The sequence below is a fragment of the Aulonocara stuartgranti genome (assembly GCF_965226115.1).
Source record: "Aulonocara stuartgranti genome assembly, chromosome: 3".
Classification (NCBI taxonomy): domain Eukaryota; kingdom Metazoa; phylum Chordata; class Actinopteri; order Cichliformes; family Cichlidae; genus Aulonocara; species Aulonocara stuartgranti.
Window position 1 is genome coordinate 43,131,376 of NC_138941.1, and position 26,149 is coordinate 43,157,524.

At 38.9% G+C, this 26,149-nt stretch overlaps 1 long non-coding RNA gene across 1 annotated transcript; it reads left to right on the forward strand.

Annotated features, from left to right (window-relative positions):
- The first annotated feature begins 8,619 nt into the window (after window positions 1-8,619).
- On the forward strand, window positions 8,620-13,365 carry LOC309702817. Its single transcript, XR_014275748.1, has 3 exons — window positions 8,620-8,707; window positions 9,829-9,964; window positions 11,262-13,365. It is a non-coding gene; the product is annotated as an uncharacterized lncRNA (long non-coding RNA).
- The last annotated feature ends 12,784 nt before the right edge of the window (window positions 13,366-26,149 follow it).

Below are 26,149 nucleotides of genomic sequence, written 5' to 3' on the forward strand. Positions count from 1 at the left end.
TATGTAAAACTTTTAAAACATTGAAATAAAACTCCAATAAATGCACACATGAAGTCATTTTTTTATTCAAGCAGCAACATCAAACAATAATAAAACATCAAACTGCAAAAGTGACAATACAGAAGAACATTTTAGTCCTTCCGAGCAGCTACAATGCATCTGTGTGTGAAAGACAGTTTTTGGTCCTTGTCTATTCTGCTACATGCTTATATTTATCTACTGGCAGACCTTGTGGTTTGTTTCACCATGAAAGGAGGAAATGCAGCCTGTGGTTTCAGCCTAAAGTCTTCAGCTTAGCAGATGTCTTGTTTTATGTTATCAGCTCACAGCAGAAAGTTAACAAGGAATTCAGACAAAGAGCACAGTGGAAATTTCACTTTTACCTTTGTGTGCATGACACATGTTTATATGACCTGCCTGTACTGAAATAATAGCAATAATTTCCACTGCTACATTAAAGTATGCATGGCAGTGTGTGAAAACAGACAAAAATAGCATCATTGTGGTGATAAGACAGTAAAGGAAAAAGAAATCTTTGTGGGCATCATGAGAAAATGTGAACAGCTTGTTTCTCACGCTGAAAAGCAGCTGCCTTTAAGTCTCTGTATGGACGTGCTGTAAAAGTTCATCTATCTGTGAATTAAATAAAATAATTTCTATTTCTACCCACAAAATCTTAACTTGTAACATATGATGGGTTTGTAAACAAACATTAATACTTCACTCATATTTATCTGTCTGCTGGACTCTGCAGTTACATTAAGCTGCTCCATCCAGGAGGAGTTTGGTCTGTGATGGAGAAGCTGAGCCTTTCAGTAAAATCAATATTATCGTTCTTCATTAAACAATGTAATAGATCTGTAAATCAAACCAAAGTTAAATTATTCAAAACTAATAACTGAAAACAAAAAATTAAGAAGTTTTAACAACAAGCTTACATTTCTGTATGTTTTTCTGTAAGTACAAGTCAGGTACTTCAGTACTTGTTTTTTCATTGGAAAAAAAAAGAAAAAAGAATTTCTTGGATACGAAAAGGAAAATATATAAAATGAATTTATACAGAAGCTAGCTAAGAAAAAAACGACAAAATTAAAACTTTGTTTCAGAGGATTGAAAGACACTTGTGTATCACAAAACAAGAAAAAGTTTGAACGTGAACACGTCACACAACTGCTGCAGTCAAAGCTACAGGAGCTGTTTGAGGTTTGTGTAAAAGGAAGGAAGCACAGAGAGGTGATAGAAGGAGGCACTGAATATAAACTCTGGTCTTATCTACATTAAGTGCAGCTTCTCTTTGTTCTGCATTTATTATCAATGCAAAGTCGAACACGTTGAGATTAGATGCAGATCAGCGCGCAGGGCTGGACGTGAGGATGGGGCACTCTTTGCTCTGTTTGCTGGGGTTATTCTGTGAGTACAATACACACCTTTACTGTTTGAATGGCAGCGATGAAGGAAAATGTTTCTCACTGGTGACAATTACAGTGTATCACTGCTTTAACCTGTTTACCTGACAGCTTCAACCAGAGGCGGAGGCAGACATTTGATACACCCGGGGCTTAGCCCTAAAGGGTAGTATGATGCATGTGGGATTGGGGGGGGGGGGGGGGGGGGGTGGTTAGAAATGACTGAAAGATTAATAGGCTCTGTTTTGAGTTTTGTTAAAAAAAGAATGACTTCATATAGGGAAAAATATATATCACATGTGCAGGACACCTTAAACTAGTTTTTTAATTAAGCAGCAAGGCAGAACAGAGTCGGGCCTGTATCAAGACACAGGGACTAAACCCCAATTCAACCAGACCCAGAACTGATCCAGAATTAAAACAGGACTACAACAGTTCAAAATCAGGACTACTTAGGATTTAACCAAAACAGAACCAGAACTAGATGATAGTAGCACTAAAAATCTTCATAGACCTGCACTACACTTATTTTTTAATTCTACCAAAGAACACTATTTAGATTGAGAAAAGTTTATATAATTATTTAGCCTTGTTGTGCAAACAAGCCTGCATAACTTAATAAATATAGAATTTGAAAAATAACAAACCTAAAAAGAAACACTAGGTACGAGATACATGAGGACCTATGATACGGTGATACTTTTGGTAAACAACCATTTGACTAACATGTGTCTCACCTGCTCTTGTTCATCTCTGTTCTGTCCTCATTCTCCTCTCTCTCCCTCTCTGTTCCTCTCTCTCCCTCTCTGCTCCTCTCTCTCCCTCTCTGTGCTGACAATCAAACCAAACACCAACATCATCAAATATACAGTTGTAACCAGATATTTACCAACTCTTCAGATAAAAACACTTTTTAAATTGTAACATCAAATCAGACTAAATGTTTATTTTTTTTAGATTGATAAATATAAAAACATATTTGTTAACTTTAAGAGTAAAGAGAGAAACTATCTGTATTTCTTAATTGTAAATGGCACCAAATTGTATTCAAACTTGAGCCACACTTATGGAGCTCCACAATTCTTTTCCTGGTGTTTTGGTTTACATCTCTTGATTTTCCCATGTTGAAGAAACAGGCTCTGTGTTTTGCCTTATATGCATCCACAGGTGTGCCACCAGTTTACTCACATGGACTCTACGAACCTATCAGAAGCTTCTTCAGCTCAGAATGGAATCGTCTGGAGTTTTCTTATTAATGAACAATAAACTTAGTGTATATGTACTCCTAAATTTGATGAAAGTGATAAAAATAGAAGCTCTGTCTCTTTATTCTGGCATTTAACTAATTCAAAAGATATTTCAATATTTATTCATCCAAAACAAAACAAGTTTACTCTAAATTGATGTTCTACAGTAAAAAAAATGTTCTTGTGTTTTCCATAAAGTGTATGTAAATATCTGGTTTCAACTGTGAATATACTGCTGTGTGTTGAAATTCTTCTTGTTTTGCATAGAAATATACTGAACAACACACAAAGCATAATATACAAAATAACATCTACCAGAGTTTTTTCTTTGAAAGAAGCCCCTTATGTCCATTCTTGTATATCAGTGCATTACTGAAACCGATTTATTTAGCCGTGGAGGGAAACAACTGAAAATATGAAATAAACACACATGTAAGCTAAGACTCTCTAAAGAAACAGCATTGTTGTTGTTCGGCTTTTCATTTCGCCATTTGTTGATTCGCTTGAAGAGCAAGTAACGTAATATGGGTCAAGTGATCCGTTTGACATCAATCTATCGTGATGCACCGTCATATTTACATTATTTGCACAGTATGAATGATTTGCTTTGGTACCTGGTCAAACTTCAGTTCTCCTCTGTCTGCCTGGCTGCGCTTCTCCAACAGCACACTCGCAGGCAGCAGCTCCCCCCGCCCCCTCGCTCAGTCACTTTGTGTCTGAGCTCGGATCATACCAATATTAGGTGGGATTTACGCACAGTTGTAAATTCCCACAGTGTGCGCTATGTGCTTCGAATATTGTGTGTAGTTTTTGTTTTATACAGTTGTATAAAACAAAAACTTCTGGGGCTTCTGAAAAAACAACCCGGGCTTAAGCCCAGTAAGCCACCCCCCCGCTCCGCCACTGGCTTCAACACAGCAGACTAGATTTTTTTTTCATGTTTTCAGCCTGTTTGACAGCTAATAGAAACACATAAATTAGGTGATGAGCAATAACTGTGCCATCTGAAAACTTACCTTTAAAAAGCCTCAGTTTATATATTTATTGTGATTTTGTCAGTTGCATAATGTCTGATGATGTTTCATTCATTATTTTAGTGCTCAGTACAGTCAACCATGGAAACACTGAAGGTGAGAAATAGTTTTTTTCTTCCTCTGTTGCTCTAAATGACGTCCTCTGTGTTATATTTTGTATCATAAACCAAACATTTCATTGAGATTATTGGTTAAAATGCTAATATAACCATGTTAAGTGTGTGAGCACTCAAGCACACACCCACGATACAAACTGTATATTTACTGAACAGCTGTGGTTTCATACATGTGGATTTTCTTTTCATGCATGTTTATCTGATCTGAAAACATCAACAGTGTGTGTAGTGAAGATTATGTCACTGAGTTATGCTGTTGGCATGTATGCTGGATTATATAGTGGGATATTTTGGATTACCTCTTGGAGTTGTAACAATGCTAATAATGAAAATCTACACATAGGTGGCATATTAAAGTAAAACCAAGATGAAATATGGTAACCAAATGCTGCTCTGAGCTCAGCATAGAGTTTGTTACCTTCATACTCCCTCATTTGGTGTTTTGATTGGAAGCTGTCTAACACGTCACTCCAAAGTCTCTGTAGATGTTCAGTGTGTTGAATTGTGTATCTGCAAAAACTCAAACTAATGATTCACTTTATTTAAGCATTCAGAGCAACAATTTTATAGTTTTGATCTTTTTCTAAATTACAGAACTTGGAGTGAAGGCCACTCTGACAGCAGACAGATTAACCATACCAGCAGGGGGCAGTGTGACACTGACCTGTGATGTGAAGTAGGGGTGGGCAGTGGTGTCGTTAGGCCTATTTTAGGGGTGCTTAAGCCTCCCTAAAATATTCTTAAGCCCCCCTAAATAATTTGGTGTTTAGTTTTTTGTTGTTTTTTTTATTCGATTTTTTTTACAGAACTTGCAGACAAATTCAATATAAAGATGCAGGAATATGAGTTTAAAGAAATAATAATATAAACCTGTCGCTATTCACATAAATATGATCATAACTCGGTTGGTTCCTTTCACTTTACACTGTTAAGGTAGCGTCAGTGCTTCGTTATCCAATCCGTTCCAGTTGTTCACAGGGGACATCCACATTACTGAAAATCCAGTCCTCGTTTTCACTGCTACTTTACACTCCGCTCGTATATACCTGCGGACACACTAGCATACATGCGGCAAACAGCAAGAAATCATGGATATACGCAAGTTTTTCAAGAAAGTAAGTCTTCATCACTGGCTGATAGTAACAATTAGTTAGCTCCAGCTAACAACAGAGAGTCCCATGTAATTAATGAACCAGGTGCTCCCCATTTTGATAAATAAAAACCTGGCTAGCGCACTAAGTTAAATTGTTAGCATAATGTTAATTTCTGTCACTCGTTTTAGCTCTGAAAAATCGAGCTGAGCTCATTCAGGTATGGTTAGCATCAGTGAAAACAATAATAATCACTCCTCCATCCCCATTAACCCGTAGGAGTCTGGACAGAGGATCACAGAGAGGGAGAGGGGAGAGACCTCTGCTGGAGAGGTGAGTCAAAGATTTCACAGGATGGAGTCATTTGTGATGCAGACAGTCTGATTAGAATGTTATGGAACTCAATATGGATATGAAATATGAAACATTTCAGTCACGGTACAACATATAAGACCTGTTTAACTTGAGCTTTTATTTAGGAGAGTCAAGGTTAGAAAGTAGAGAGCAAAGATATATATATATATATATATATATATATATATATATATATATATATATATATATATATATATATATATGTATTTAGAACAAGGTTGCTTGAAAGCCAATCAGAAACCTGGGTTAAGCACTGGACTAGGGTGGACAGCCTATCCAGCTGATGAGGCTTAAAGGACATATGGAGCTGAATGTCATCAGCATAAAAATGATAAGACAGGTTGCTAAAAGATTGAATGATACTAGCTAAAGGAAGGAAGGAAGGAAGCATATAAAAAGAAAATAGTAATGGACCTAAAACTGAGCCCTGTGGGACACCACAAGTCAGGGCAGCAGTGTTAGAGGAGAACCTATCAGTCAGCTTAAAATGTGAAACAAAAATAGATTTAATTTCTCTGACAAAAACATCGGAGTGGCAGGTGGATACATACTTGTGAAGTATACTTGTTTGGAGGTATGGAGGAGATCAAAACTCCAGACATCCAGAGGCCCCCAGAACACAAGAGACCAAGGAAGACCAACAGAGGGGCAGCCGCGCCACTGTCCCAGAAAGAGCTGAGGAGAGTCCCAGATGAGGGGTCACTCAGCAGCCGCGGAGCAGAAGCCAGGGGGAGTTGCAGTGACGCGCCCGTGAGCTCCGCCGGCAGCCAGCCATGCCTGAGTGACCGAGCCCCAGGCCGAGAGGCCGGGGGCACCCCACCTCCGAAGTGGCCCGAGCGAGCCCCAGGCTCCAGGCCCTGATAAGCGGCCGCCAAGGAGTGAGCCGGTGTGTACCTGGACGCCCATCCCCGGACACAAAGAACCACCAATGCACCGACACCTGAGGGAGTCCGCCACCGGCAGGGGAAGTGGTGGTAGGGGGAGATAGGCCTCCAAACCTTGGAGGGCCTAAGATGTCCCCAGAGAAGTGGCGCCTGACACCCAACCTGACATATAGACACAGAAATACAGGCACACACAGATACAAACATCCATTACCACCCTCATGCTCTCATATGCACTTACTCCACACTCAACCAACGTGGAGACAGACATAAAGAGACGCTGTTCACACAATCACACTCCCCAAGCGTACTCTAAGAACCGGGTCTAGGTACCCTTGTCCCTGGAGGGGGGAACTGCACCCAGACCCAGGTGGTGTTACCCTTTTCCCTGCAGTGGGGAGAAGCAGACCGCCCCGACTCCGCAGCAGCAGGGAGGGCCCGCATTCCAGACCCCAGTCGGACGTCCAACTCCTCCTCCTAGCCCCCCACTCCAGCAGGCCGCAGAGAACGGGGGTGAGAGAAGACTCCAAACCTCCCTCCACCCGCTCATTGTAGTGTTGATGCATGTGTGTTCTAAGGTGCATTTAAAACCCAGCAGGTCATGGAGCTACCTGCCAGAGAGCAGCAGGTAAGCACATAGCCCCTCCTGCTAGCCCTCAATGTCTACGTGTATTTAAAATTGAGAGGTGGGCAACAACGCCAGGGGTGAGGTGTACACCCTGATGGTAATTTGGATTCCGTGTAGCGTGCCCACCCCCAAGATCCTATATGTATGTGTAATGAGAGTGTGAGTAATGTGAATGTCTAAGTTGTGGGATAAAATTGAGGCAGGGGCAGCCAGAAGGGGACGGGGGGGGGGGGGGGGGTAGCCTCCTCTGCACCCTGGTGACACACCCCTACTCCAAGGCCCTGCATGTGTGGGTGGTTGTGGTGGAGCGGGAAGAGGGAGGCAGCTGGAGATGGGGAGGGAAGGAAGGGAGGGGCAAGTGACCCCTCCCTGGGGCCAGCTCCCCCGCTGACCCCAGTAGGCACCCCCGTACTCCGCGACCCGCCAGGGAAACGGGGCCCAGGCCCATCCGGACCGGGGCCCAGTGCAGCAGCGCCGCCTGGCCCCACAGAGCTGAATAAAATTATTGATCTGAACTGTGCAGAAACATCAAACTTCTTCATCCTGTCATGTGATGATAGATGAAGACCTAAATGCACTTTGAGACAGACTGAATAAGAAAAAGTGAAACTTGAAGTGAACAACACACACACACACACACACACACACACACACACACACACACACACACACACACACACACACAAACAAACACACTGAGAGGGAAGTAAAACTCAACATAAGACACAAGAAACAGGGTAACAGTTAACACAGGGGAACTGACACAGGAGGATGAGACAGGAAAACACCGAGGAAACAAATTAAACTCTAAGACTAAATTACAAGAAGAACTAAAGCTCCATAAATGCTCAAAAATAAATGAAGCTCAATAAACAACTAGAGATGGCACGATACCACTTTTTTATGTCCGATACGATATCATAAATTTGGATATCTGCCGATACCGATATGAATCCGATATAGTGTGTTTTTTAATCAATAAAACTGTTTTTTAATATATTGCTGCATTTTGTATAAGCTCATACTCAAGTTTAAATAAACAACAACACTAAAGCTATTCTGTTATCCCTGTATGTAAAAAATACACTGCACCCAAAATAATTCATAGTTCAGCAAAACTGATCAATCTAATAAACTTAAACCTACTCAAACCTCCCTATTCTGGTATTTTAAAGAGTACTTAGCAGAAATATTAAGCAACCTAACTAATAGGGTTGCAAACTCCCAGCAAAAAATAAATAAAAAAATAGGGAACCACCCACCCTCCACCTCATGGTGCTAAATCGACGTAATCAACTTTAATTTGATGCAGTGTGGAAAAAAAATGCACAGAAATAAATTATTTTTCAAGAATAATTAAATAGATTCAACATCTTTCTTCAACAGAATTGCAGACTGCACAGATGGTATCTTCCCAAAGGAAAAAGTAGTATAGCTAACTAGGGTATATTAGACTTAATAGTTACTATATACAGTAATGGACTTCTATATATTTTACATCAGATTAAAACTTTGGGTGTAAGATTCAGATAATTATTTATTAAAATCTAGACATTTTAAATGAGAATAAGAAAGAAAAGTATGTCTTTGTCCCCCTTTTCCCTGTTAATGCCCTATCGGCCCCCCTGGCTAAACTTTGCTAGATCCGCCCCTGCACAGTTACCAGCCACCAGCTACTTAGAAAAGGATCCTGCACTGTAAAAAAATTCTGTAAAAATACAGTACAATCTACTGTATAAACGTGAAGGAATTTCCCGTATTAGTTTACAAGTATTTTTCTGTATTTCTCAACTACTGCAATGCATTGTGGGAAAAAAAACCTGAAAAGGAGGGAAAAGTAAGCGCAAGAGCAACCATTAGGCTTCTTTCAGGCTTCATCTGGATTTTGGACTCTGAAGTTGGAGAAACTGCCTTCAAATTTCTGTGGTAAGTATTAAAACTCATGTTTCCTTTTATTAGAATAATGTTTTTCAAAAGACTCCGCATTTTTATTTAGAAAGAATTGTTAATGTATTTGTTAACTGGTTTCGGCTGTCTCCAGACAAGTCAGGAATATTTTGCTGACTCATTTTTTTAAATAATTGTTATTTAGGTTTAACATGACTTAAGCTTTATTTTAGTTAATGTTAAAATAACTTTTACTGTGATACCACCAGTTTTGCCCTTCAGTGGCTGAACCAGTTTTCCTAAATATTATAGTTAGCTCTCTGTGTCTCTCTGGATATTACACAGCTGTGACTGCTAACTAGCTAATTAGCAAAAGTCAGCGATGTGGATAACTGGGAAAAGTGAGAACTTCATGGTCCTAGAAATTATTCTAGGACTCTAATAAGTACTGTATCAATACCTGTGTTTTACAGTTGGCTCTACTGTACACTTAAAAGGGTTTCAGGAAAAGTTACACTAACCCTAGTTTAAGCCTCAGACCTTCCTGGCTGTCGCTAGCAAATGCTAATGTTAGCCTCTGATTTGGGCTGCTAAAGTAAATACTTTTAGCTAGCTGACCAGCATAGATTATTTCGGTGGTTAACAGACTGCAGTGGTAATATTATGGAAAGTATAGTTTCACCTCAGCACATTTACAATTATGTCTATTTTGTAGCACATAGAAATGTTTAGTTAATATTTACAGACACACATTTTCCCTGTAACTGTGTTGTTACTCCAACATTTATTGAAAATGTATTTTATGAAATGCTGAGCAGCATTTCTAGTATGTGGAATATTTTTGTCACCCCACTGTGCTAATGTGATTAAATACTAATAATGATTACTAAAAAAAATCAATAATAAATCAATAATAACTATTTCTTGATTGAACTATAATGTAAGCGCAGTTCTGGTGTGCAGGGGCTTTATATGCCTTATCTATATCAAGCTTTTAGCCAAATATAAGCAGAGATATTTGTATCTTTCTTAAAAATCCAGATCCTTACAGATTATTTGAGAAATGGATCAACAGCTATCACTACTTGAAGCACTCTGCAAGTCCTGCAATGGAAAAATATCCCTTATTTCACCTTTGATCACACACTTTGGTTTTCCAGTGCAGAGCAATGGCCAAGAAAAGGACAGACTTCCCCGAGTGGAAAAAAAAGATGAAGATACAAGCTGGTGATGATCCAGAGCAGCTGGTCTCAGGAAATGAAGAAAAACCCTGATCACCTTCTCTACAGAAACAAGGTGAGTTTAATGTTGTGGTTGATTTAGTTTTTCAAGGTATGTATGTTACTTTAATTATAAACTGCTTTTGTTGCAACAGAATGGTGTTATGTGTATGCAACTCTACGTGAATTATAATCCTTTGTAGGGCTGTGTGATATGACCAAAATCTCACATCCCAATGTAAGACATATCTCTCCTGATAACGATATATATCACAAAATAGTGCATTTTCTGTTAATTCTGTGATTCTCGGGCAACTCAACTTATGTGAAATGTTTTCAGTTGGGCGTTGTGTACTTGGAGTCGAGTGTTTTGACCGATGCGTGAAACTATACATTTTTAGACATGAGTTTAAACGGCCGCCATTTTCTTTCTGAGTATTTATTACATGGCGTGCTGCGAGGAAAACCCTTTTCTAACGTTTGAGTCTACGGATTATTTTGAGCACCTGACAGCTCTTTTTTGCTTTTCATTCGTAAACTCTCTCCATACTCTTTCATGTGATTCTTGTGTAGGTGGTTAAAGAGGTTTGTCGTGTTTGAGTGGTGGTGGGGACCAATTTGTGGCATAATTTGCATAGTACAGTTTTCTGGGGCGTGTCAGATTTTTCATAACCAAACCATGTCCATGCTACAGAGGTAGCCCCTCGTTTAACAATAAGGTCCTCGATTTCTTTTGACTGGTCCTTCTGTTTGGAGCTAGCTGGTTCTGCCTCATCCTTGCTGGCCATGCTGGTATTCTCTGTGCCTTCATCTGCGTGGTGACTGTAAGTGCCATTTATAGTTACTTGATGTTTTTATTTGAGGTAATTTGTTTGATGCATATTCTGAAATTTTATGTTTGAGAATAATGTATATCATTTCAGTTTATTTTGAAAAGTCTCAACAGACACTTGAGCTTTATTGTGAAAGGTTTATGTGGAAAATAAACAAGCGGACAGCAGAGCCACGCACTGGTTTTACCGTCATTGTTGGTAACGAAAGTACGCGTAAAAACAGTCACTTGTCCATCCATAGTGTGGTTATTGTAAGTATAAGAGAAAGAGAGAACTTTAAGAAATAATATAGCCACTACAGTGACCATCAAAATCATGAAAAAAATATTGCCGTAAACAGTTTATTTTGCAACACCACAAAACAAACAATAGTGTATAATATGAAACAATAGACATTTTTATATCGTCATCTGATATATATCGTCATATCGCACAGCCCTAATCCTTTTTTTTGCTTATGTTGTTTATGTTCTAGGTAAAAAAAATTATAAAAATACAAACTTTTTAAAAATGTCTTGTTGTTTCTCTTTTTTTCCTTAGAATAAATTGCGACTAGTCTCAATGGCTGAGATGGAGGAGCAACCAGTGTTGGGACTAACGCGTTATTAAGTAACGCGTTACAGTAACTACGTTATTATTGTGGTAACGAGCACGGTAACTAGTTATTATGCCAAAATCAGGAACGCGTTACTCGTTACTGGGATTTAGATAGGGTCGTTACTCGTTACTTCGTGTGGTGGCATCGCGGAGTTTCCACAGATTCAGTAACATTAGCAAGTGGTGGAGGCAGCAGGTGGATGAAGGAAAAGGGACGCAGAAGGAAAAGAGACCCGAGGCGGCCGTGTGAACTGAACTTCAGGTAAGAAGTTATGACCTGCAGTCTCTCTGGGTCAGATATGAACCAAGTTTAGGTGGAGTTTATTTTCGTTATTCTGACTTTTTCCGTACTGCGTGCTAGCTAGCATGACGGAGTTTCTACACAGCTGGGTGGTGCTATGAAGTTAATGATGTTGAACCTTATTTTGTTCATAAGTTATTAGAGTTGCCAGCCGTCCCGTCTGGTATTCAGAGAAAATATTACTTATTTCTTATTGAGGTGAAAAGGAACAGTTTGTCCCGTAATTCAGCTACAATGAAAAAGGCACAAAGCTGGAGTTATTCTGTGTTTACGCTGCACAGCTGCCTCTTCTTCTCTCATTCTCCCCCCTCCCTCTCCCGTTTCTACTTCAATCATGAAACTGATCAATGATCAGCTGATCGGCTCTCTTGTTTGTTTATCGCCCACTTTGCGCCGAAAGAGGAAACCAGCGGATGTCGCGCTAAACAACAGCAGCACGTTTAAGCTTGATCAGCTGTTGTTAGAATTTATTTAATATTAATTTTAAGTATCAGCTGATGTTTGCTGGAGCCACAGCTGTAAAAAAAAGCTGCTGGTCATGATATGGTTTGGTTATCTGGTGAGAGGGAAACATGAAGATGAAACCAGGAGATGTCCTTACTGGATCATCAGAGCTGAGCAGGTGATGGAGAAACAGGTTTACCTTTTAGGTGACATGAATGAGTTGAAGGGAAGTTATGAACTGTTTCTGAGAGACAAATAACCCCAGGATCCTTTTTTAGGTAGCTGACAGCTGGTAACTGTGCAGGTGCGGATCTAGCAAAGTGTGGCCAAGGGGGCATGTAGGGCATTAACAGGGAATGGGGGGCACAAAGAAATACTTTTCTTTCTTATTCTCATTTAAAATGTCTCGCTTTTAAAAAATAATTATCTGAATCTTACAACAAACGATTGATAGATTGATGCATATATACCATCAAAACAGTGAACATCACTGTCACAACAGTGTTTGTTTTCATTCAAAGGCTTTATGATTTTTCCTATAATGGTGGGCCAGTTTCTAGTCAAAATGCCCGGGCCAATTTTCTGTCCCAGTCCAGCCCTGTATGCAGCTCATCTGCAGTCTGGTGTTACCTACATCTTCCTATTCAGAAGGCAGAATTTCTGAGTTCTGAGTACAATCGAAAGCACCACGACTGCAGTTTTTGTGTTGGATGTAAAAGGCGCACATGACTCTGTGACGTAGGCTAGAATCATGGCAGCAGTCAATGACGGTCCAGGCGTGGGATTTCTCTCGTGGAAATATGCAAGTTATCATATCCTTTCTATTGGTAGGTGGCACAGTGCACTTGTGGCAAGTAAGCAAGCTAGAAGACTGGCAAAGTTATGGAAGAAACACATTAACAAGAGAATTCTGAGTAAAACCAAAGTTACTTTCCCTAGTAACTAGTTACTTTGAAAGTAACGAGTAACTTGAAGTAACTGAGTTACTTTTGAGAGAAGTAACTAGTAATGTAACTAAGTTACTATTTTAAAGTAACTTACCCAACACTGGGAGCAACACAGCGACACGTTAACCCCGACTGCTGCAGTTCCTGTATGAACTGAGCAACTCTGGAAATCCAAGGAAAAGCTGAGTGTATTTTACTTAAAGCTCAGATGGACCTTGATGTACTAACATGCAGGCTGCATTCAGGACTTTGTCACACTGGTATATGAAGAGTGGTAACAAGACTTTGTAGTAATTTGTCTTACTATTGTCTTATTTGTTGTGATTTAGGGTCTGTGCGCACAAGCAGAGGTTTTTGTGTGTAACCTCGTTTTCAGAGCCTTGTCTAACATTTAATGGTCATGAAATATGTCAGACTTTTTCCTCTACTTAAACAGCTAAGAGCACTTGAACACCGTGGAGAGAAAGGTGTGCATTAAGGATTTTGAACTATGATGTTTAAGTGTTGTCACTGATGAGGATTCGTGGACACAGATCCTTATTCACTACGCTGCTGTTTACAGTTTAACTTTTCATCAGAACAAGCACTTCTAATTGTACTTTGCTCCTCACTGACAAAACAAGTCCAGTAAATACACTTTTATCTTTAGGTTTGGGATCTGTCTTAATTTATTTTGTGTTGTAGTTATCATATGGGGAAAAGTCCTGTGGTTATCCACCTGTCCTGTTCGAATAAACCCAAAGTTCAGGAACATCTTCTTTAGATCTGTTCAGTTTTATTCATGTGGTACCACTTAAACAGTCAACAAATTTTGACTCAAGTATGTTATATTGTAAGGTAAAGAGCCCAAAGAGTTAATCTCAGACAAATGTGAATTACATTCACTTCATTAATGAAGTGAATGTAATTGTAATGCGATTCAGTAATCAAAGGTGTTTGGCTATAACTGACTACATGTGTATACTGTATCATAAGTGGACAGACATGGATGTAAACCACACCTTAACCATTTGGCTGAGGCAAAACTACCACAAGGCAGTGATTCTAACTAAAAGCTACTCTGGATATTATTAAATGTGAACATATCGTTAAATATGACATTTTTTGTTTGTCAGGTGTCCTGTTTGAAGAAAACACTTGGTAGCCACTTGAATGAATGTAAATAAACACATTTACATGAGGGCAACCTGATTTCAAGGAAATAAAAATGCTCAAATTTGAAAGCTTGTGAGTTATTTTGTTCATGTATCAGCTGCTTAGTAGTTTTATGACAAGATGGATGCTGTCATTATATTTTAGTATAGTTTTAGAGTTGAGGAGAATAAAAGAATATTTAACATTAATTGTACCAATGTTGTTGTGTATAAAGCACAAATTAATTTAAGTTTTAATTTATGAATTTTTGAGCACGTGGTGTACTAGGTTGTAATTGCATAGAAATGTACGTTTAAGGATATAAAGAACTATATTTAATGAGTTACAGTGAAAAGAAGTGCTTGGAAATAGTAATATAAACAGAAATTTCAATTTTTCTATTAATGGAAAATATCAGTTAATGATACAGAAAATATACTGTGAATAAACAGAATTTTCCGTTTTATAGCTGAAGGAAATGTCCTTAAATAGTATAGAGAGTATACTGTAAATCTACAGAATTTTCCATTTTATCATTTACAGAAAAGTCCGTCAAACTTCCGTAAAAAAACAGAAAATATACTGGCAGAAAATTACCAGGACATTTTCCGTTTTTTTACGGAATATTTTTTTACAGTGTGGTGTACAAAGTAATATTAAATAAATTCTAACAACAGCTTATCAAGCTTAAACGTGCTGCTGTTGTTTAGAATCAGAATCAGAATCGGAAAGGGGTTTATTGCCAAATGTTGAGCAGGTTTACAACATTAGGAAATTGCTGCGGTGCTTCAGTGCAAACATAGTGTCATAGATAGCACTTAAATAGACATGAAAAAATAAAAGTAGGAATAAGAATTAAAAGTGCTACGTAGAAAGATATGTGCATGAGATATACATGAGATATATACATGAGAATAAGAATTAAGAGTGCTACGTAGATAGATATATACATGAGTGCAGGTGGTGATCAGTGCCAAACATGGAATGATGCAGTGACACAGCGTAGGGTCATGTGTTAGTGGCGGGGACAGTCATACGGTTATTGTTCATGTGTCCAACAGCAGAGGGGAAGAAACTGTTCTTATGGCGAGAGGTTCTGGTGCGAATGGACCGGAGCCTCCTGCCTGAGGGTAGCAGGTCAAACAGACTGTGTCCAGGGTGAGAAGGGTCAGCTGAGATCCGAGCTGCACGCCGCAATGTCCTGGAGGTGTACAGGTCCTGCAAAGATGGGAGTCTGCAGCCAATCACCTTCTCAGCAGAGCGCACAACATGCTGCAGTCTCTGTTTGTCCCTGATAGTGGCTCCAGCGTACCACACGGTGATGGAGGAGGTGAGGATGGACTCGATGATTGCAGTGTAGAACTGCATCATCGTCCGTGTTGGCAGGTTGAATTTCTTCAGCTGCCTCAGGAAGTACATCCTCTGCTGGGCTTTCTTGATGACGGAGGTGATGGTGGGCTCCCACTTCAGGTCCTGGGTGATGGTGGTACCCAGGAAGCGGAATGAGTCCACAGATGTGATGGGGGTGTCAGTCAGGATACAGTAGATGAAAATATAATAAAATATAATAAAATAAAATAAAATAGGAAAATAGTAAAGAGCAAAATATTAGAGAGACGTGGTAAAAGAGAAAAGATAAGATTAGCCGCTGGTTTTCTCTTTCTGGTGCAAAGTGGGCCAAAAACAAAGAAGAGAGACAGACTCGTGACAGAAAAGCCGATCAGCTGATCATTAATCAGGTTCACGATTGAAGTAGCAGCAAGAAGAGGCACTCGCTCCATATATCGGTTGTTAAGCTTAACGCGGGAATGCTTTACAAACATTCAGAGATGAACTTCCACACTTGCTTTACTTCTCTCTGGGATAACTTCCTCGGAGATGAAATGCTGGTTTGGTAGTGAGGCTACAAATACACACAGCCGCTCTATCATGTGAGCACACTGCTCCGACTGCTACGGTTATGAGCCGAGTTACGCCATGTCGCAAGTTTTGTGAGGTGCTTTTTTGATATTTAATGGATCGGATTGCATTTTTAATTTCTCTCCAATATCCGATCCAGTAATTTACGTCAGTATCGGACCGATACCGATATGTAATATCGGATCGGTCCATCTCTATAAACAACACTACAAACATGAACAAACAACAAATTCAACCTAAAAAAAAAAAACCCAGAAAACAAAATCAGACCTTGAATCTGACACACTCCAGATTTCTGCATCCTCTTTATTTTCATCAAATATTCATTTGATGTTTTGATGGTAAAAATTGAAATTAGAAGCTCTCTAATATGTAACTTCACTAACTTTCAGTTGTGTTTGGCTATTTTTTAATTACAGTTCACTTACCTTTTTATATTTATTTATTATTCAATATATGAACAGTGTATGAGCATACTGTTATAGAGTTTGTTACCTTTAAATGTGACATGAATGAAGGAAAAGACACTGACTGGAAGTACAAAATCAACAAGGATGGTCGAGAATTTCTTGCCTACAACTTCTACATGGACTACAGATTAGAAATTAATTCTACAAGTCAGGGTGGTGAATATCAGTGCTTTGGTCGCAGGAAGAGCTCACGTTATACAAAGATCAGTAATACTGTCTCTATAACTGTATTAGGTAAGTCCTCAGTGACCAATAATATGATTATTTGTGTTGAAAATCATCTGAATTATAAAATTCTGAATACATTTAATTAATGTTGTCATTGAAACTATTTTTTTCTGGTGCATTAAAACTTGAAACTTTAAGAAGAACTACTGTATTTTACTGGTTACTTTGCTCACAGTATACACAGTACAGCAATACCCACAGACTGTCATTTATTATTACTGCATTTGTGTATTTTAATGTATAACAAGAATAACTGTGGATTAAATTAATTTTAAATAAGGAGAAGAAGAAACATCAAAAGCTTCATAAAATCTAAGGTGATGATGTTTCTGTTATCTAAACCTGAAACTAGGCAGATCCCTCTGAACCCATCATTGTGTTTCCTTCAAGAGTGAACTGCAGTAGTTTATATTCAGTGTGACTTCTTCAGGCCTGAGATTGGACAAACATGTATACTGTGTTTATTTAGAGATCTACAACCTGAATTACTGCAGCTCTGTCACCATGTTGAGACAGAAAAATGGCAAAAAATTTGAAGCATCTTAAACTGCAGAAAAAAGAAAAAACTATAGTGATGAAATTTGTAGATTTTATTTTGTGGGACTTTAAATCACATGAAAAAATCTTTTAAAATGTAGGATTTGTTTTTATTTATTTTACCTTCATAATGGATCAGGTGTACATTTCCTTCCATTTTTTTTATAGCTCCAGTCATAATAGAAGATAAACCAATTAAACCCAGGGCCACACTCACAGCAAGAACTACAATCATACCAGTAGGGGGCAGTGTGACACTGACCTGCTCTGTGCAGAGCTCTGATGGATGGAAATATGAGTGGTTCAGACGAACCCAAACAACCTCTGAAGTTCAAATCAGAGATCAACAAAACAGAGATATCAGAGTATCTGAAGGAGGAATCTACAGCTGCAGAGGAACAAGAGGAAACCCAGTTTACTACACTGATAGAAGTGATGATGTCAACATTGAGAAAACCTGTGAGTTCAGTAATTTAGTTTGAAATATACATTCACTCATGATTATCAAACGTACAATGTTGAGTTTTCTGTGTTGATTTCATGTTTCTATTTGTATCTCAACTGTTAATATGTGTAAACAGTTTCCAATAAAGTTGTTGTAAAACAACAACCCAACTGGCCTCAGATATTCAGAGGTGAGACGATCACTCTGACATGTGAGGTGGAGGAAGGAGGTGAAACCACTGAGTGGGAGTATGAATGGAGAGGACCCAGGACACCCACACAGTGGACACACAATAATGATGTGACATTCAGAGTTTCTGAGTCCAGCAGTGGAGACTACATGTGTAAGAGTCGACGCAGAGATGACTCATATTCTTCAACAGAGTGGAGTGAAGCCTTCACATTGTCAGCATCAAGTAAGTCATGTTTGTTGTGTGATCTCCATTTGACAAATGTCATACTGGTCAGAACAGGATGAATTCAATGGTCTACAAAGCATGTTACATTGTTAGTCAGACAAAGAGCTGCAGCTGATAGTAGCCTCATTGTAGACAGTTTGTCACCACTTTGTGTCATGAACTTTCAGCTGGTATAGAGACGCCAATGCTGACCTGCTGCTCCATCACCTGAGGACAATAATGACAGAAATAAACAGTATAAAAATATTGTGTTCTTCAAACGTCCTCAAGAAACAACAACAAATCTACAATTTTTATAAAAATCATTTTGGCTTATGATCTCATCAAATACTGCTGTTTGTTACAATTGATTTAAAACACACACATGACTGGGTTTAATACAAAAAAGAAAAAAAGTTTTTACAATCTAAAGTTTTTGATATTATTTCTATTAAATTCATTGATTTGCTTGTTCGCCTCAAGTTCAGTTTATGAAAGCAAATCATACTCATTCCGCTTTATTTCAAATAACTAAACAACAGAAATGCTAGAACATTTTACTTAAAGCTGATATTTTAAGGTCTTATACTGTATTATGACTTTGTATGTAATTTTCATTCCTTTAAACTAAATTTCTTTCTGTGAATCAGCTGTTTTTCAAGGCAAGGCAAGGCAAGTTTATTTGTATAGCACAATTCAACAACAAGGTGATTCAAAGTGCTTTACAGAGACATTAGAAACAAAAACAAATAAAAAGCATGATTTAAAATTGATTAAAACAATCAAACAAACAAACAAACTAATTAACAAACAAACAAACAAACAAAACAGTATATAAATTCAAAACAGATCAAATCAGAACAGTAGATAAAATCAGTAGTTAAAATGTTAGTTTTGAAATTTAAGCATAAAAGTGTGGATTTGGTGCTTTATTCAAATGCAGCTGAGAACAGGTGAGTCTTCAACCTGGATTTAAATAAACTGAGTGTTTCAGCTGATCTGAGGCTTTCTGGGAGTTTGTTCCAGATATATGGAGCATAAAAGCTGAATGCAGCTTCTCCGTGTCTGGTTCTGACTCTGGGAACTGATAAAAGACCGGATCCAGATGACCTGAGGGATCTGGATGGTTCATACTGGGTCAGGAGGTCATTGATGTATTTTGGTCCTAAACCATTCAGAGCTTTATAAACCAGCATCAGAACTTTAAAGTCTATCCTCTGACGGACAGGCAGCCAGTGTAAAGACCTCAGAGCTGGACTGATGTGGTCCACTTTTTTGGTCTTAGTGAGGACTCGAGCAGCAGAGTTCTGAATGAGCTGTAGTTGTCTGATTTTTTTTTTTACTCAGTTTAACTAAAAAAAAAAACTCAGGTAAACAGTGGAAGCCCAGATGTCCCGGTTTTACAGCTGGTCTCAGATCAACTAACAGTTAATAGTTCACCTGTTTCTGCATTTAGGAGTACAGTTTGGTGGCAGAACATAAAAACAGTCTCACCTGATTCTTGATTCACTCTGATAAAGTTTTCATCATGTTATATACATCCAGTGTTAGCTCCTGGCTCTCTAGCTGGCTAACAGTTAGCTGAGATACCTGTGCTGTCCTCATGTGTGCTGCTGCCAGTTGTTGATTCTCATCAAATTTGTTTTACAGACACTTTTTTGTTCTTGTGCTGTTGGTGCCTGTTTGTAACAAGTGTGATGATCACACTGAGATCAGGGACCGACCTACCTGAGAAACCTGAGATCTATTATTGAACTCCATCCATCTTCTTAACCCATTATATGTATTATATGTGAGCTAATTAGCACTTACTGAATTCAAAATATTGGAAATTGCATATTGATAGAATTTTTCTTTATTTCTACAAAATCTTCATTTGTTATATAACAAAGTTCTTCATGAAGCAAGTGACAATCTGATGAATTTTTTCCTGTAACTTCAACAGCAAGTAAACCCAGAGCCACACTGAGAGCACAAAGATCAATCATACCAGCAGGGGGCAGTGTGACACTGAGCTGCTCTGTGGAGGGCTCTGCTGGCTGGAAGTTTGACTGGTTCAGACGTGATTCAGTCTCTTCTAAAGCTCAGCTCATGAGAGGAAATGAAGCAAACAGAGGTATTAGTGTCTCACAAGGAGGTCTGTACCACTGCAGAGGAGGGAGAGGAGATCCAGTTTACTACACAGAGGACAGTGCTGCAGTTACAATTCAGAAACAAGGTGAGGGTGAAATTTTGTTGTGAGATAAAACACAAATTCATGATGATATTAAAGTAAGTATATTTTTTTAAATTTTGTTCCCTGTTGATTATTTTCAGTGTAATTTGTTTTTATTTGTTTGTTGAACAGTTCTGGCTGCTGTGAATCTGCAGCACAGCTGGTCTCAGATATTCACTGGTGAGACAATCACTGTCAGATGTGAGATTCAGGGAGGTGAAGGAAAGGTGTGGAAATATGAATGGACAGCACCCAACAAAAAAAGGCCTCCAACATCCAGTGAATACAGGATCAGCAGAGTTTCAGTGTCCCACAGTGGAGACTACAGATGTCGGGGTAGCAGTGACTATCTCTTAACAGGATGGAGTGATGCCTTCAGACTGACAGTTTCATGTGAGTTGGACCATGATTCATGCTGACATTTCATGTTTTCATGTTTACATCTGTCTTAACAGGAAAACTCCAACAATGATCCAGCTGTCTGCAGGCAGCTCAGGACAACAGTTTTTCTCACTGTACAAACAGAAAGGAGAGACACCATGGAGGCTCTTAAAATATCAGCAATGTAAAGAGGAATGTACAGAGATGACAGTTTGATAAGAGGATGATAAATCAGTGAAATCTTTAGTTTGTTAAACAGTCTAATGTGTCACATGCAGGGAAACTAATTAATTTTTGTGTTTGTAGATAAATTACTCTGTGAATGTTTAAAGTGTGATTAGTGCTGTAAGAAATGTATTCTTTATGATGATTTAATTTTTTTTAATGGTTTTGTTTCTTCAACAGCAAGTAAACCCAGAGCCACACTGACAGCACAAAGTTCAGTCATACCAGCAGGGGGCAGTGTGACACTGAGCTGCTCTGTGGAGGGCTCTGCTGGCTGGAAGTTTGACTGGTTCAGACGTGATTCAGTCTCTTCTAAAGCTCAGCTCATGAGAGGAAATGAAGCAAACAGAGTTATTAGTGTCTCACAAGGAGGTCTGTACCACTGCAGAGGAGGGAGAGGAGATCCAGTTTACTACACAGAGGACAGCAGTGATGTCACAGTTGTGGAGACTTGTGAGTTTTAAACTTTCTGTTATTTAAGTTTCTCATGTGTTTCATACAAATGTAGAAATAAACATTGTGGCATCAACTCCAGAAAAGACTAGAAAAACTGCATATTTTTAGGTCATTATCAGCTGTTAGTCTTTAAATTGTGTTTAATATTTGTGTTAAATATTTTTGGCCTCTCTTTCTAAATGCTTCTTCACCTTAAACTGACTTTAAGTGGACATGAAAGACTACATGTATTAAGCCACAGAGCCCTAAAAACAAACAAACAAACAAAAATAAAGGTTAATCCTGAACATGTTGTTATCCGAGGTCATCACCAAGCTAACAGCTCAGCTAACATCAGGTCAGATCAGGGTCGGTAACCTGCGGCTCTTCCGCCCCTCAGCTGTGGCTCCCGCAAACTTTGGGTGAAACAATTAAAAATAAAAGTCCCAAACTTCCTTTAAGAAGGTGGCCTGATGGGTAATGTATTCCGTGTATTCCGTGCCACAGGTTTAATGTTGTGGTGAAGACAGGGACCGCCTCTCTCTGCGGTGTGTGCGAAGCAGCGAGTGAGAGTAACATCTGCAGGAGGAAGTTTACAGAGTGAGAAAAAGAAAAGTGTGTTTATAGCAGCAGCTACTGCAGCCAGAGAGAGTCTGACAGGCCCAGCTGTGAGCCACATGTTAGTATCCAGCTGTTCACTGTGTTCACCGCCTCCAGAGGAAGAAAGTGTGCTGCTGTAACCTTCCCTCGCCTCTCTCCATCTCTGCACTTTGCCATAAGTTGACCCAGAGCAGAAAGCTAGTTAGCAGCTACGAGCCAAACTCAGAACACTGAGCATCAGCCAGAGGTCTCCGTGGGTCAGAGCCGTGGATCTGGAGATAAACCTGCCGTTCTGACACTCATGTCAACATGACAAAGTCTGCTTTCCATAAGGAGACAAATTTGTGTTGAAAGTGTTACAAATGTGCACAATATTATCAACAAGCAATGATTTGTACACATTTGTTTCACACTGGGACTTGAAAGCAGCTCACATTTGTGGATCTGTGTGAAGCTGGCAGTTAAATTAGACTCAAAACCCCACGTGGGCACGAGACGTGATCTGTGCGTGTCAGGTGATTCGTCCACATGTATTTAACGTGTTGTGAGCTGTGTATTATCACCAGATCTGCTGTTATTGTGCAATAAATATCTTTATGTTTTCGACCCTGAGCTGATGTATTTTATACTCAGGGCTGCCCGTGGCTGTATGAAAACAACAGAAGATGATCGCTCATTGAAACGGACTGAAGACATAATTATATACAAATAGTTTTCATGATTATTCTTCTTATTTTACAATTATTGGACCACAGCTACATTTTATTTACTTATTCTGAACTCAAACAGACCTGCAGAATGATGCTTTATTTAAAGTAGGCCTGCACAGGCCTGTGCTGTTTTTCTCCTCTTTAAAGTTTTTGTTAAAAAGTTCTTAAAAGGTAAAAAAGCTCTTCTTATTATTAAGACATCTTGTATTGTATTAAGTATATTTATTATCATCTCTGAATTATGGACGATGAATTTTAAAGAAAGAAATCTGAAAAACAATCCAGACGTTAAAATTTGTCCCTCAATGATCAGCAGTTACTCAGGTTTGTGTCGACACATTTGTACAATAGTTTGTGTGAACTGGAGACCTGAAAAGTTGCACACAAATCACTGCACACATCTGTAAATCTTACTTTCTGCTTGTGAATCATATTATACACAGTTGTACCACTTTCAAGGTAAATTTGTTGCCATAAAAACAAGGATATACTGTCCACCTTCACTCCCTGTCTCTGTAGCTGTAAGTGGTTCTTCAAAGGGAAAATGCAGCTGTTAGCTGTAATGTTAGGATTTGTAGATCACTTTATAAATGTGGAGTGTGTGGAGAACAAGCTGTGTGAGTCAGATACACCAGTGGGCCACCACACACGTGTACCACACGGTAAATAAATGTAAACACTGATTTTTAAATCCAACTTCATTTACAGTCAAAGTGTCACCAGGATGCAGTAAATCTTTCTCCTCTGAACAACAGCAAAAAGAAAATCAGGCTTCAAAATGACTTCATGTTTCTATTTGTGTCTAACTGGATAATTTTCTGTGAACAGTTCCCAGTAAGCCCACTGTGACCCTGCAGCCATCCTGGCCTCAGATATACAGCGGTGAGACAGTCACTGTCAGATGTGAGATTCAGGGAGGTGAAGGAGCTCAGTGGACGTATGAATGGAGAGCAGCCAAGTTAAACACACCTCCAACATCCAATGAATACAGAATCATCAGAGCTACTGAGTCTGACAGTGGAGGATACAGCTGCCGGGGCAGGAGGGACTATTTCTTCTCAGGGTGGAGTGATATCATCACACTGACTGTATCATGTAAGATCTTTCATCCAGATTATTTCAAATTACTTATTGTGTTAATCTAACCTTTAATTGGGAAAATGAGTCATCTGCCTATTAAATAAAATCACAAATCAGATGTTAATTTATTAATTTTTTATTCTAGTAACTTTCAAACATGATAACAGACAGTTTGTGTTTATATTACAAAACTGATCATTTAACCATTTGTGGACAGGCTGCAGTCTTCAGTGTCCATGAACAGCATCAACATGCTGGTTCAGACGTTTCTTCTCAGGGTCGAAATTATTTATTTTCTTCTTGTATAAAAATATTTTTAATGTTAGTTTTAATCCAAAATTAATGGTTAAAAACATGTAACACATATAAACATTATAGAAAAAGCAAGTGAATGTTTCAGTTCAACAAGCGCTCCAGTCAGACATTAAACTTCAGTAACACTGTGCAGTTATGAAACTTTAATCTGAGTCAAACTGATTTAATCAGCATTAAATAAATCAATGAAATAAACATCACCCCACAGATACAACCCCAGTGAATTATGTCCAGTGTTCACTCAGTGTGGGTGTTAAACTGTGTGACTGGAGTCGTGCTTTGTGGCATCGAGAGCTCAAAACACTCCGTCAGCAACAAACTGACCATGGATTAAAAAAGTACACTTGGTGAGAGACAAACAGGGTATTTTAAAACTTTACTTATACTCGATAGCACTATAATTACTGCTTGTGAATTGAAATGCATTCTGGGATACCTGGCTGCCTCACGTCCACAGTACCACCAGTTCATCGCAGTCAATTTTCTAGTATCGATCTGTGCTGACTTACTCTACATGGTAACCAATCAGATGTTAGACAAGCTGCAGTGGCAGCGTTAAACAAGACCCTCCACAGGTTGATCACATTTTGGCAAGTTTGGTCTCATGAGGAACACAAACTCCATCTTTAGCTGAATTAAACTCAAAGGACTCCTGTGTGGTTTTATTTTATTGGAGACTTCATTGGAGTCTGTCAGCCTCTCTGATTGTTGAGTTTTCCTCTGTAAATAAGGTGTTTACATTATTCAAAATTACATCATAGAAAACTACATGAACTTGATGTTGGAACCATGTCAGCGATGGTCACGGTGCTCGAACAATAACAGACACCATTCAGTGTAGTGTGACTTTAGACTATTATTAAAGGGAAAAGTAGAGAGGACACAAACAAACTGACCATGGATTAAACATGGATAAAGTACTTTGTATTTGTGACATTTGTCTTTGAATAGATGAAGAATAAATCAGAGGGAATCTGTAGTGTAGTTGTGCATGAAGACAGTCTAATGTGTCACATGCAGGTAAATGTTTTCTGTTTGGTGCTAGAAGCTTAATGACTGAGTGAATGTGTAAAGTTTGATCATTACTATTAAGCACTTACTGAAAAAACAACAAATTGCATATTTCTAAAATGATTCTTGAAGTTTTTTACTTTCTCTTTAAAATCTTTATTTATTGTAACAAAGTTTTTCCTGAAGCAACTGACAGTCTGATGTTTGTCTTTCCTGTAACATCAACAGCAAGTAAACCCAGAGCCACACTGACAGCACAAAGTTCAGTCATGCCAGCAGGGGGCAGTGTGACACTGAGCTGCTCTGTGGAGGGCTCTGCTGGCTGGAAGTTTGACTGGTTCAGACGTGATTCAGTCTCTTCTAAAGCTCAGCTCATGAGAGGAAATGAAGCAAACAGAGTTATTAGTGTCTCACAAGGAGGTCTGTACCACTGCAGAGGAGGGAGAGGAGATCCAGTTTACTACACAGAGGACAGCAGTGACGTCACAGTTAAAGAAACTCGTGAGTTTAAGCACCCCATTTAGAGTAAAAAAAATGAAGTCTAAAGTTTAAAAACCACATTATGAGATAGTTCATCCTCATCGCAGGTTTTTAATGCAAAATAATTATTTTTAAAATAAAATACTCAGAAATCCCTGTTACTGAAAACAAATGATCTCATGGTCCTGGGCCGTGTTGGCCCAGTATTCTTAGTTCTCTTGTATTTTTGTATTCAGTTCCCTGTTTAGGTTCTGTTTCCTGAGTTGCCCTGTTATGTTGTTCCCTGTGTGCTTTCCCTTTGTGAATCTCACCCCCTGTGTGCCCCTCTATGTATTCATGAGCCCTTGTCCCCTTTCGTGTTTTATTCCATGTTTTCCCCAGCCTGTTATGTCTGTGTTCTCCCCGTGCTCTCTCCTCCTGTCTGAACCTCTGTGTACTTCCTGTTTGACTCTGCCCGTCTCCCGTCAGTGTTATGTTCACCCCGCCCTGTCTCGTTATGGTTATCTGTGTCAGCTGTGTTCCCCGTGTGTTCCCACTTTCCTCGTTAACCCTCTGT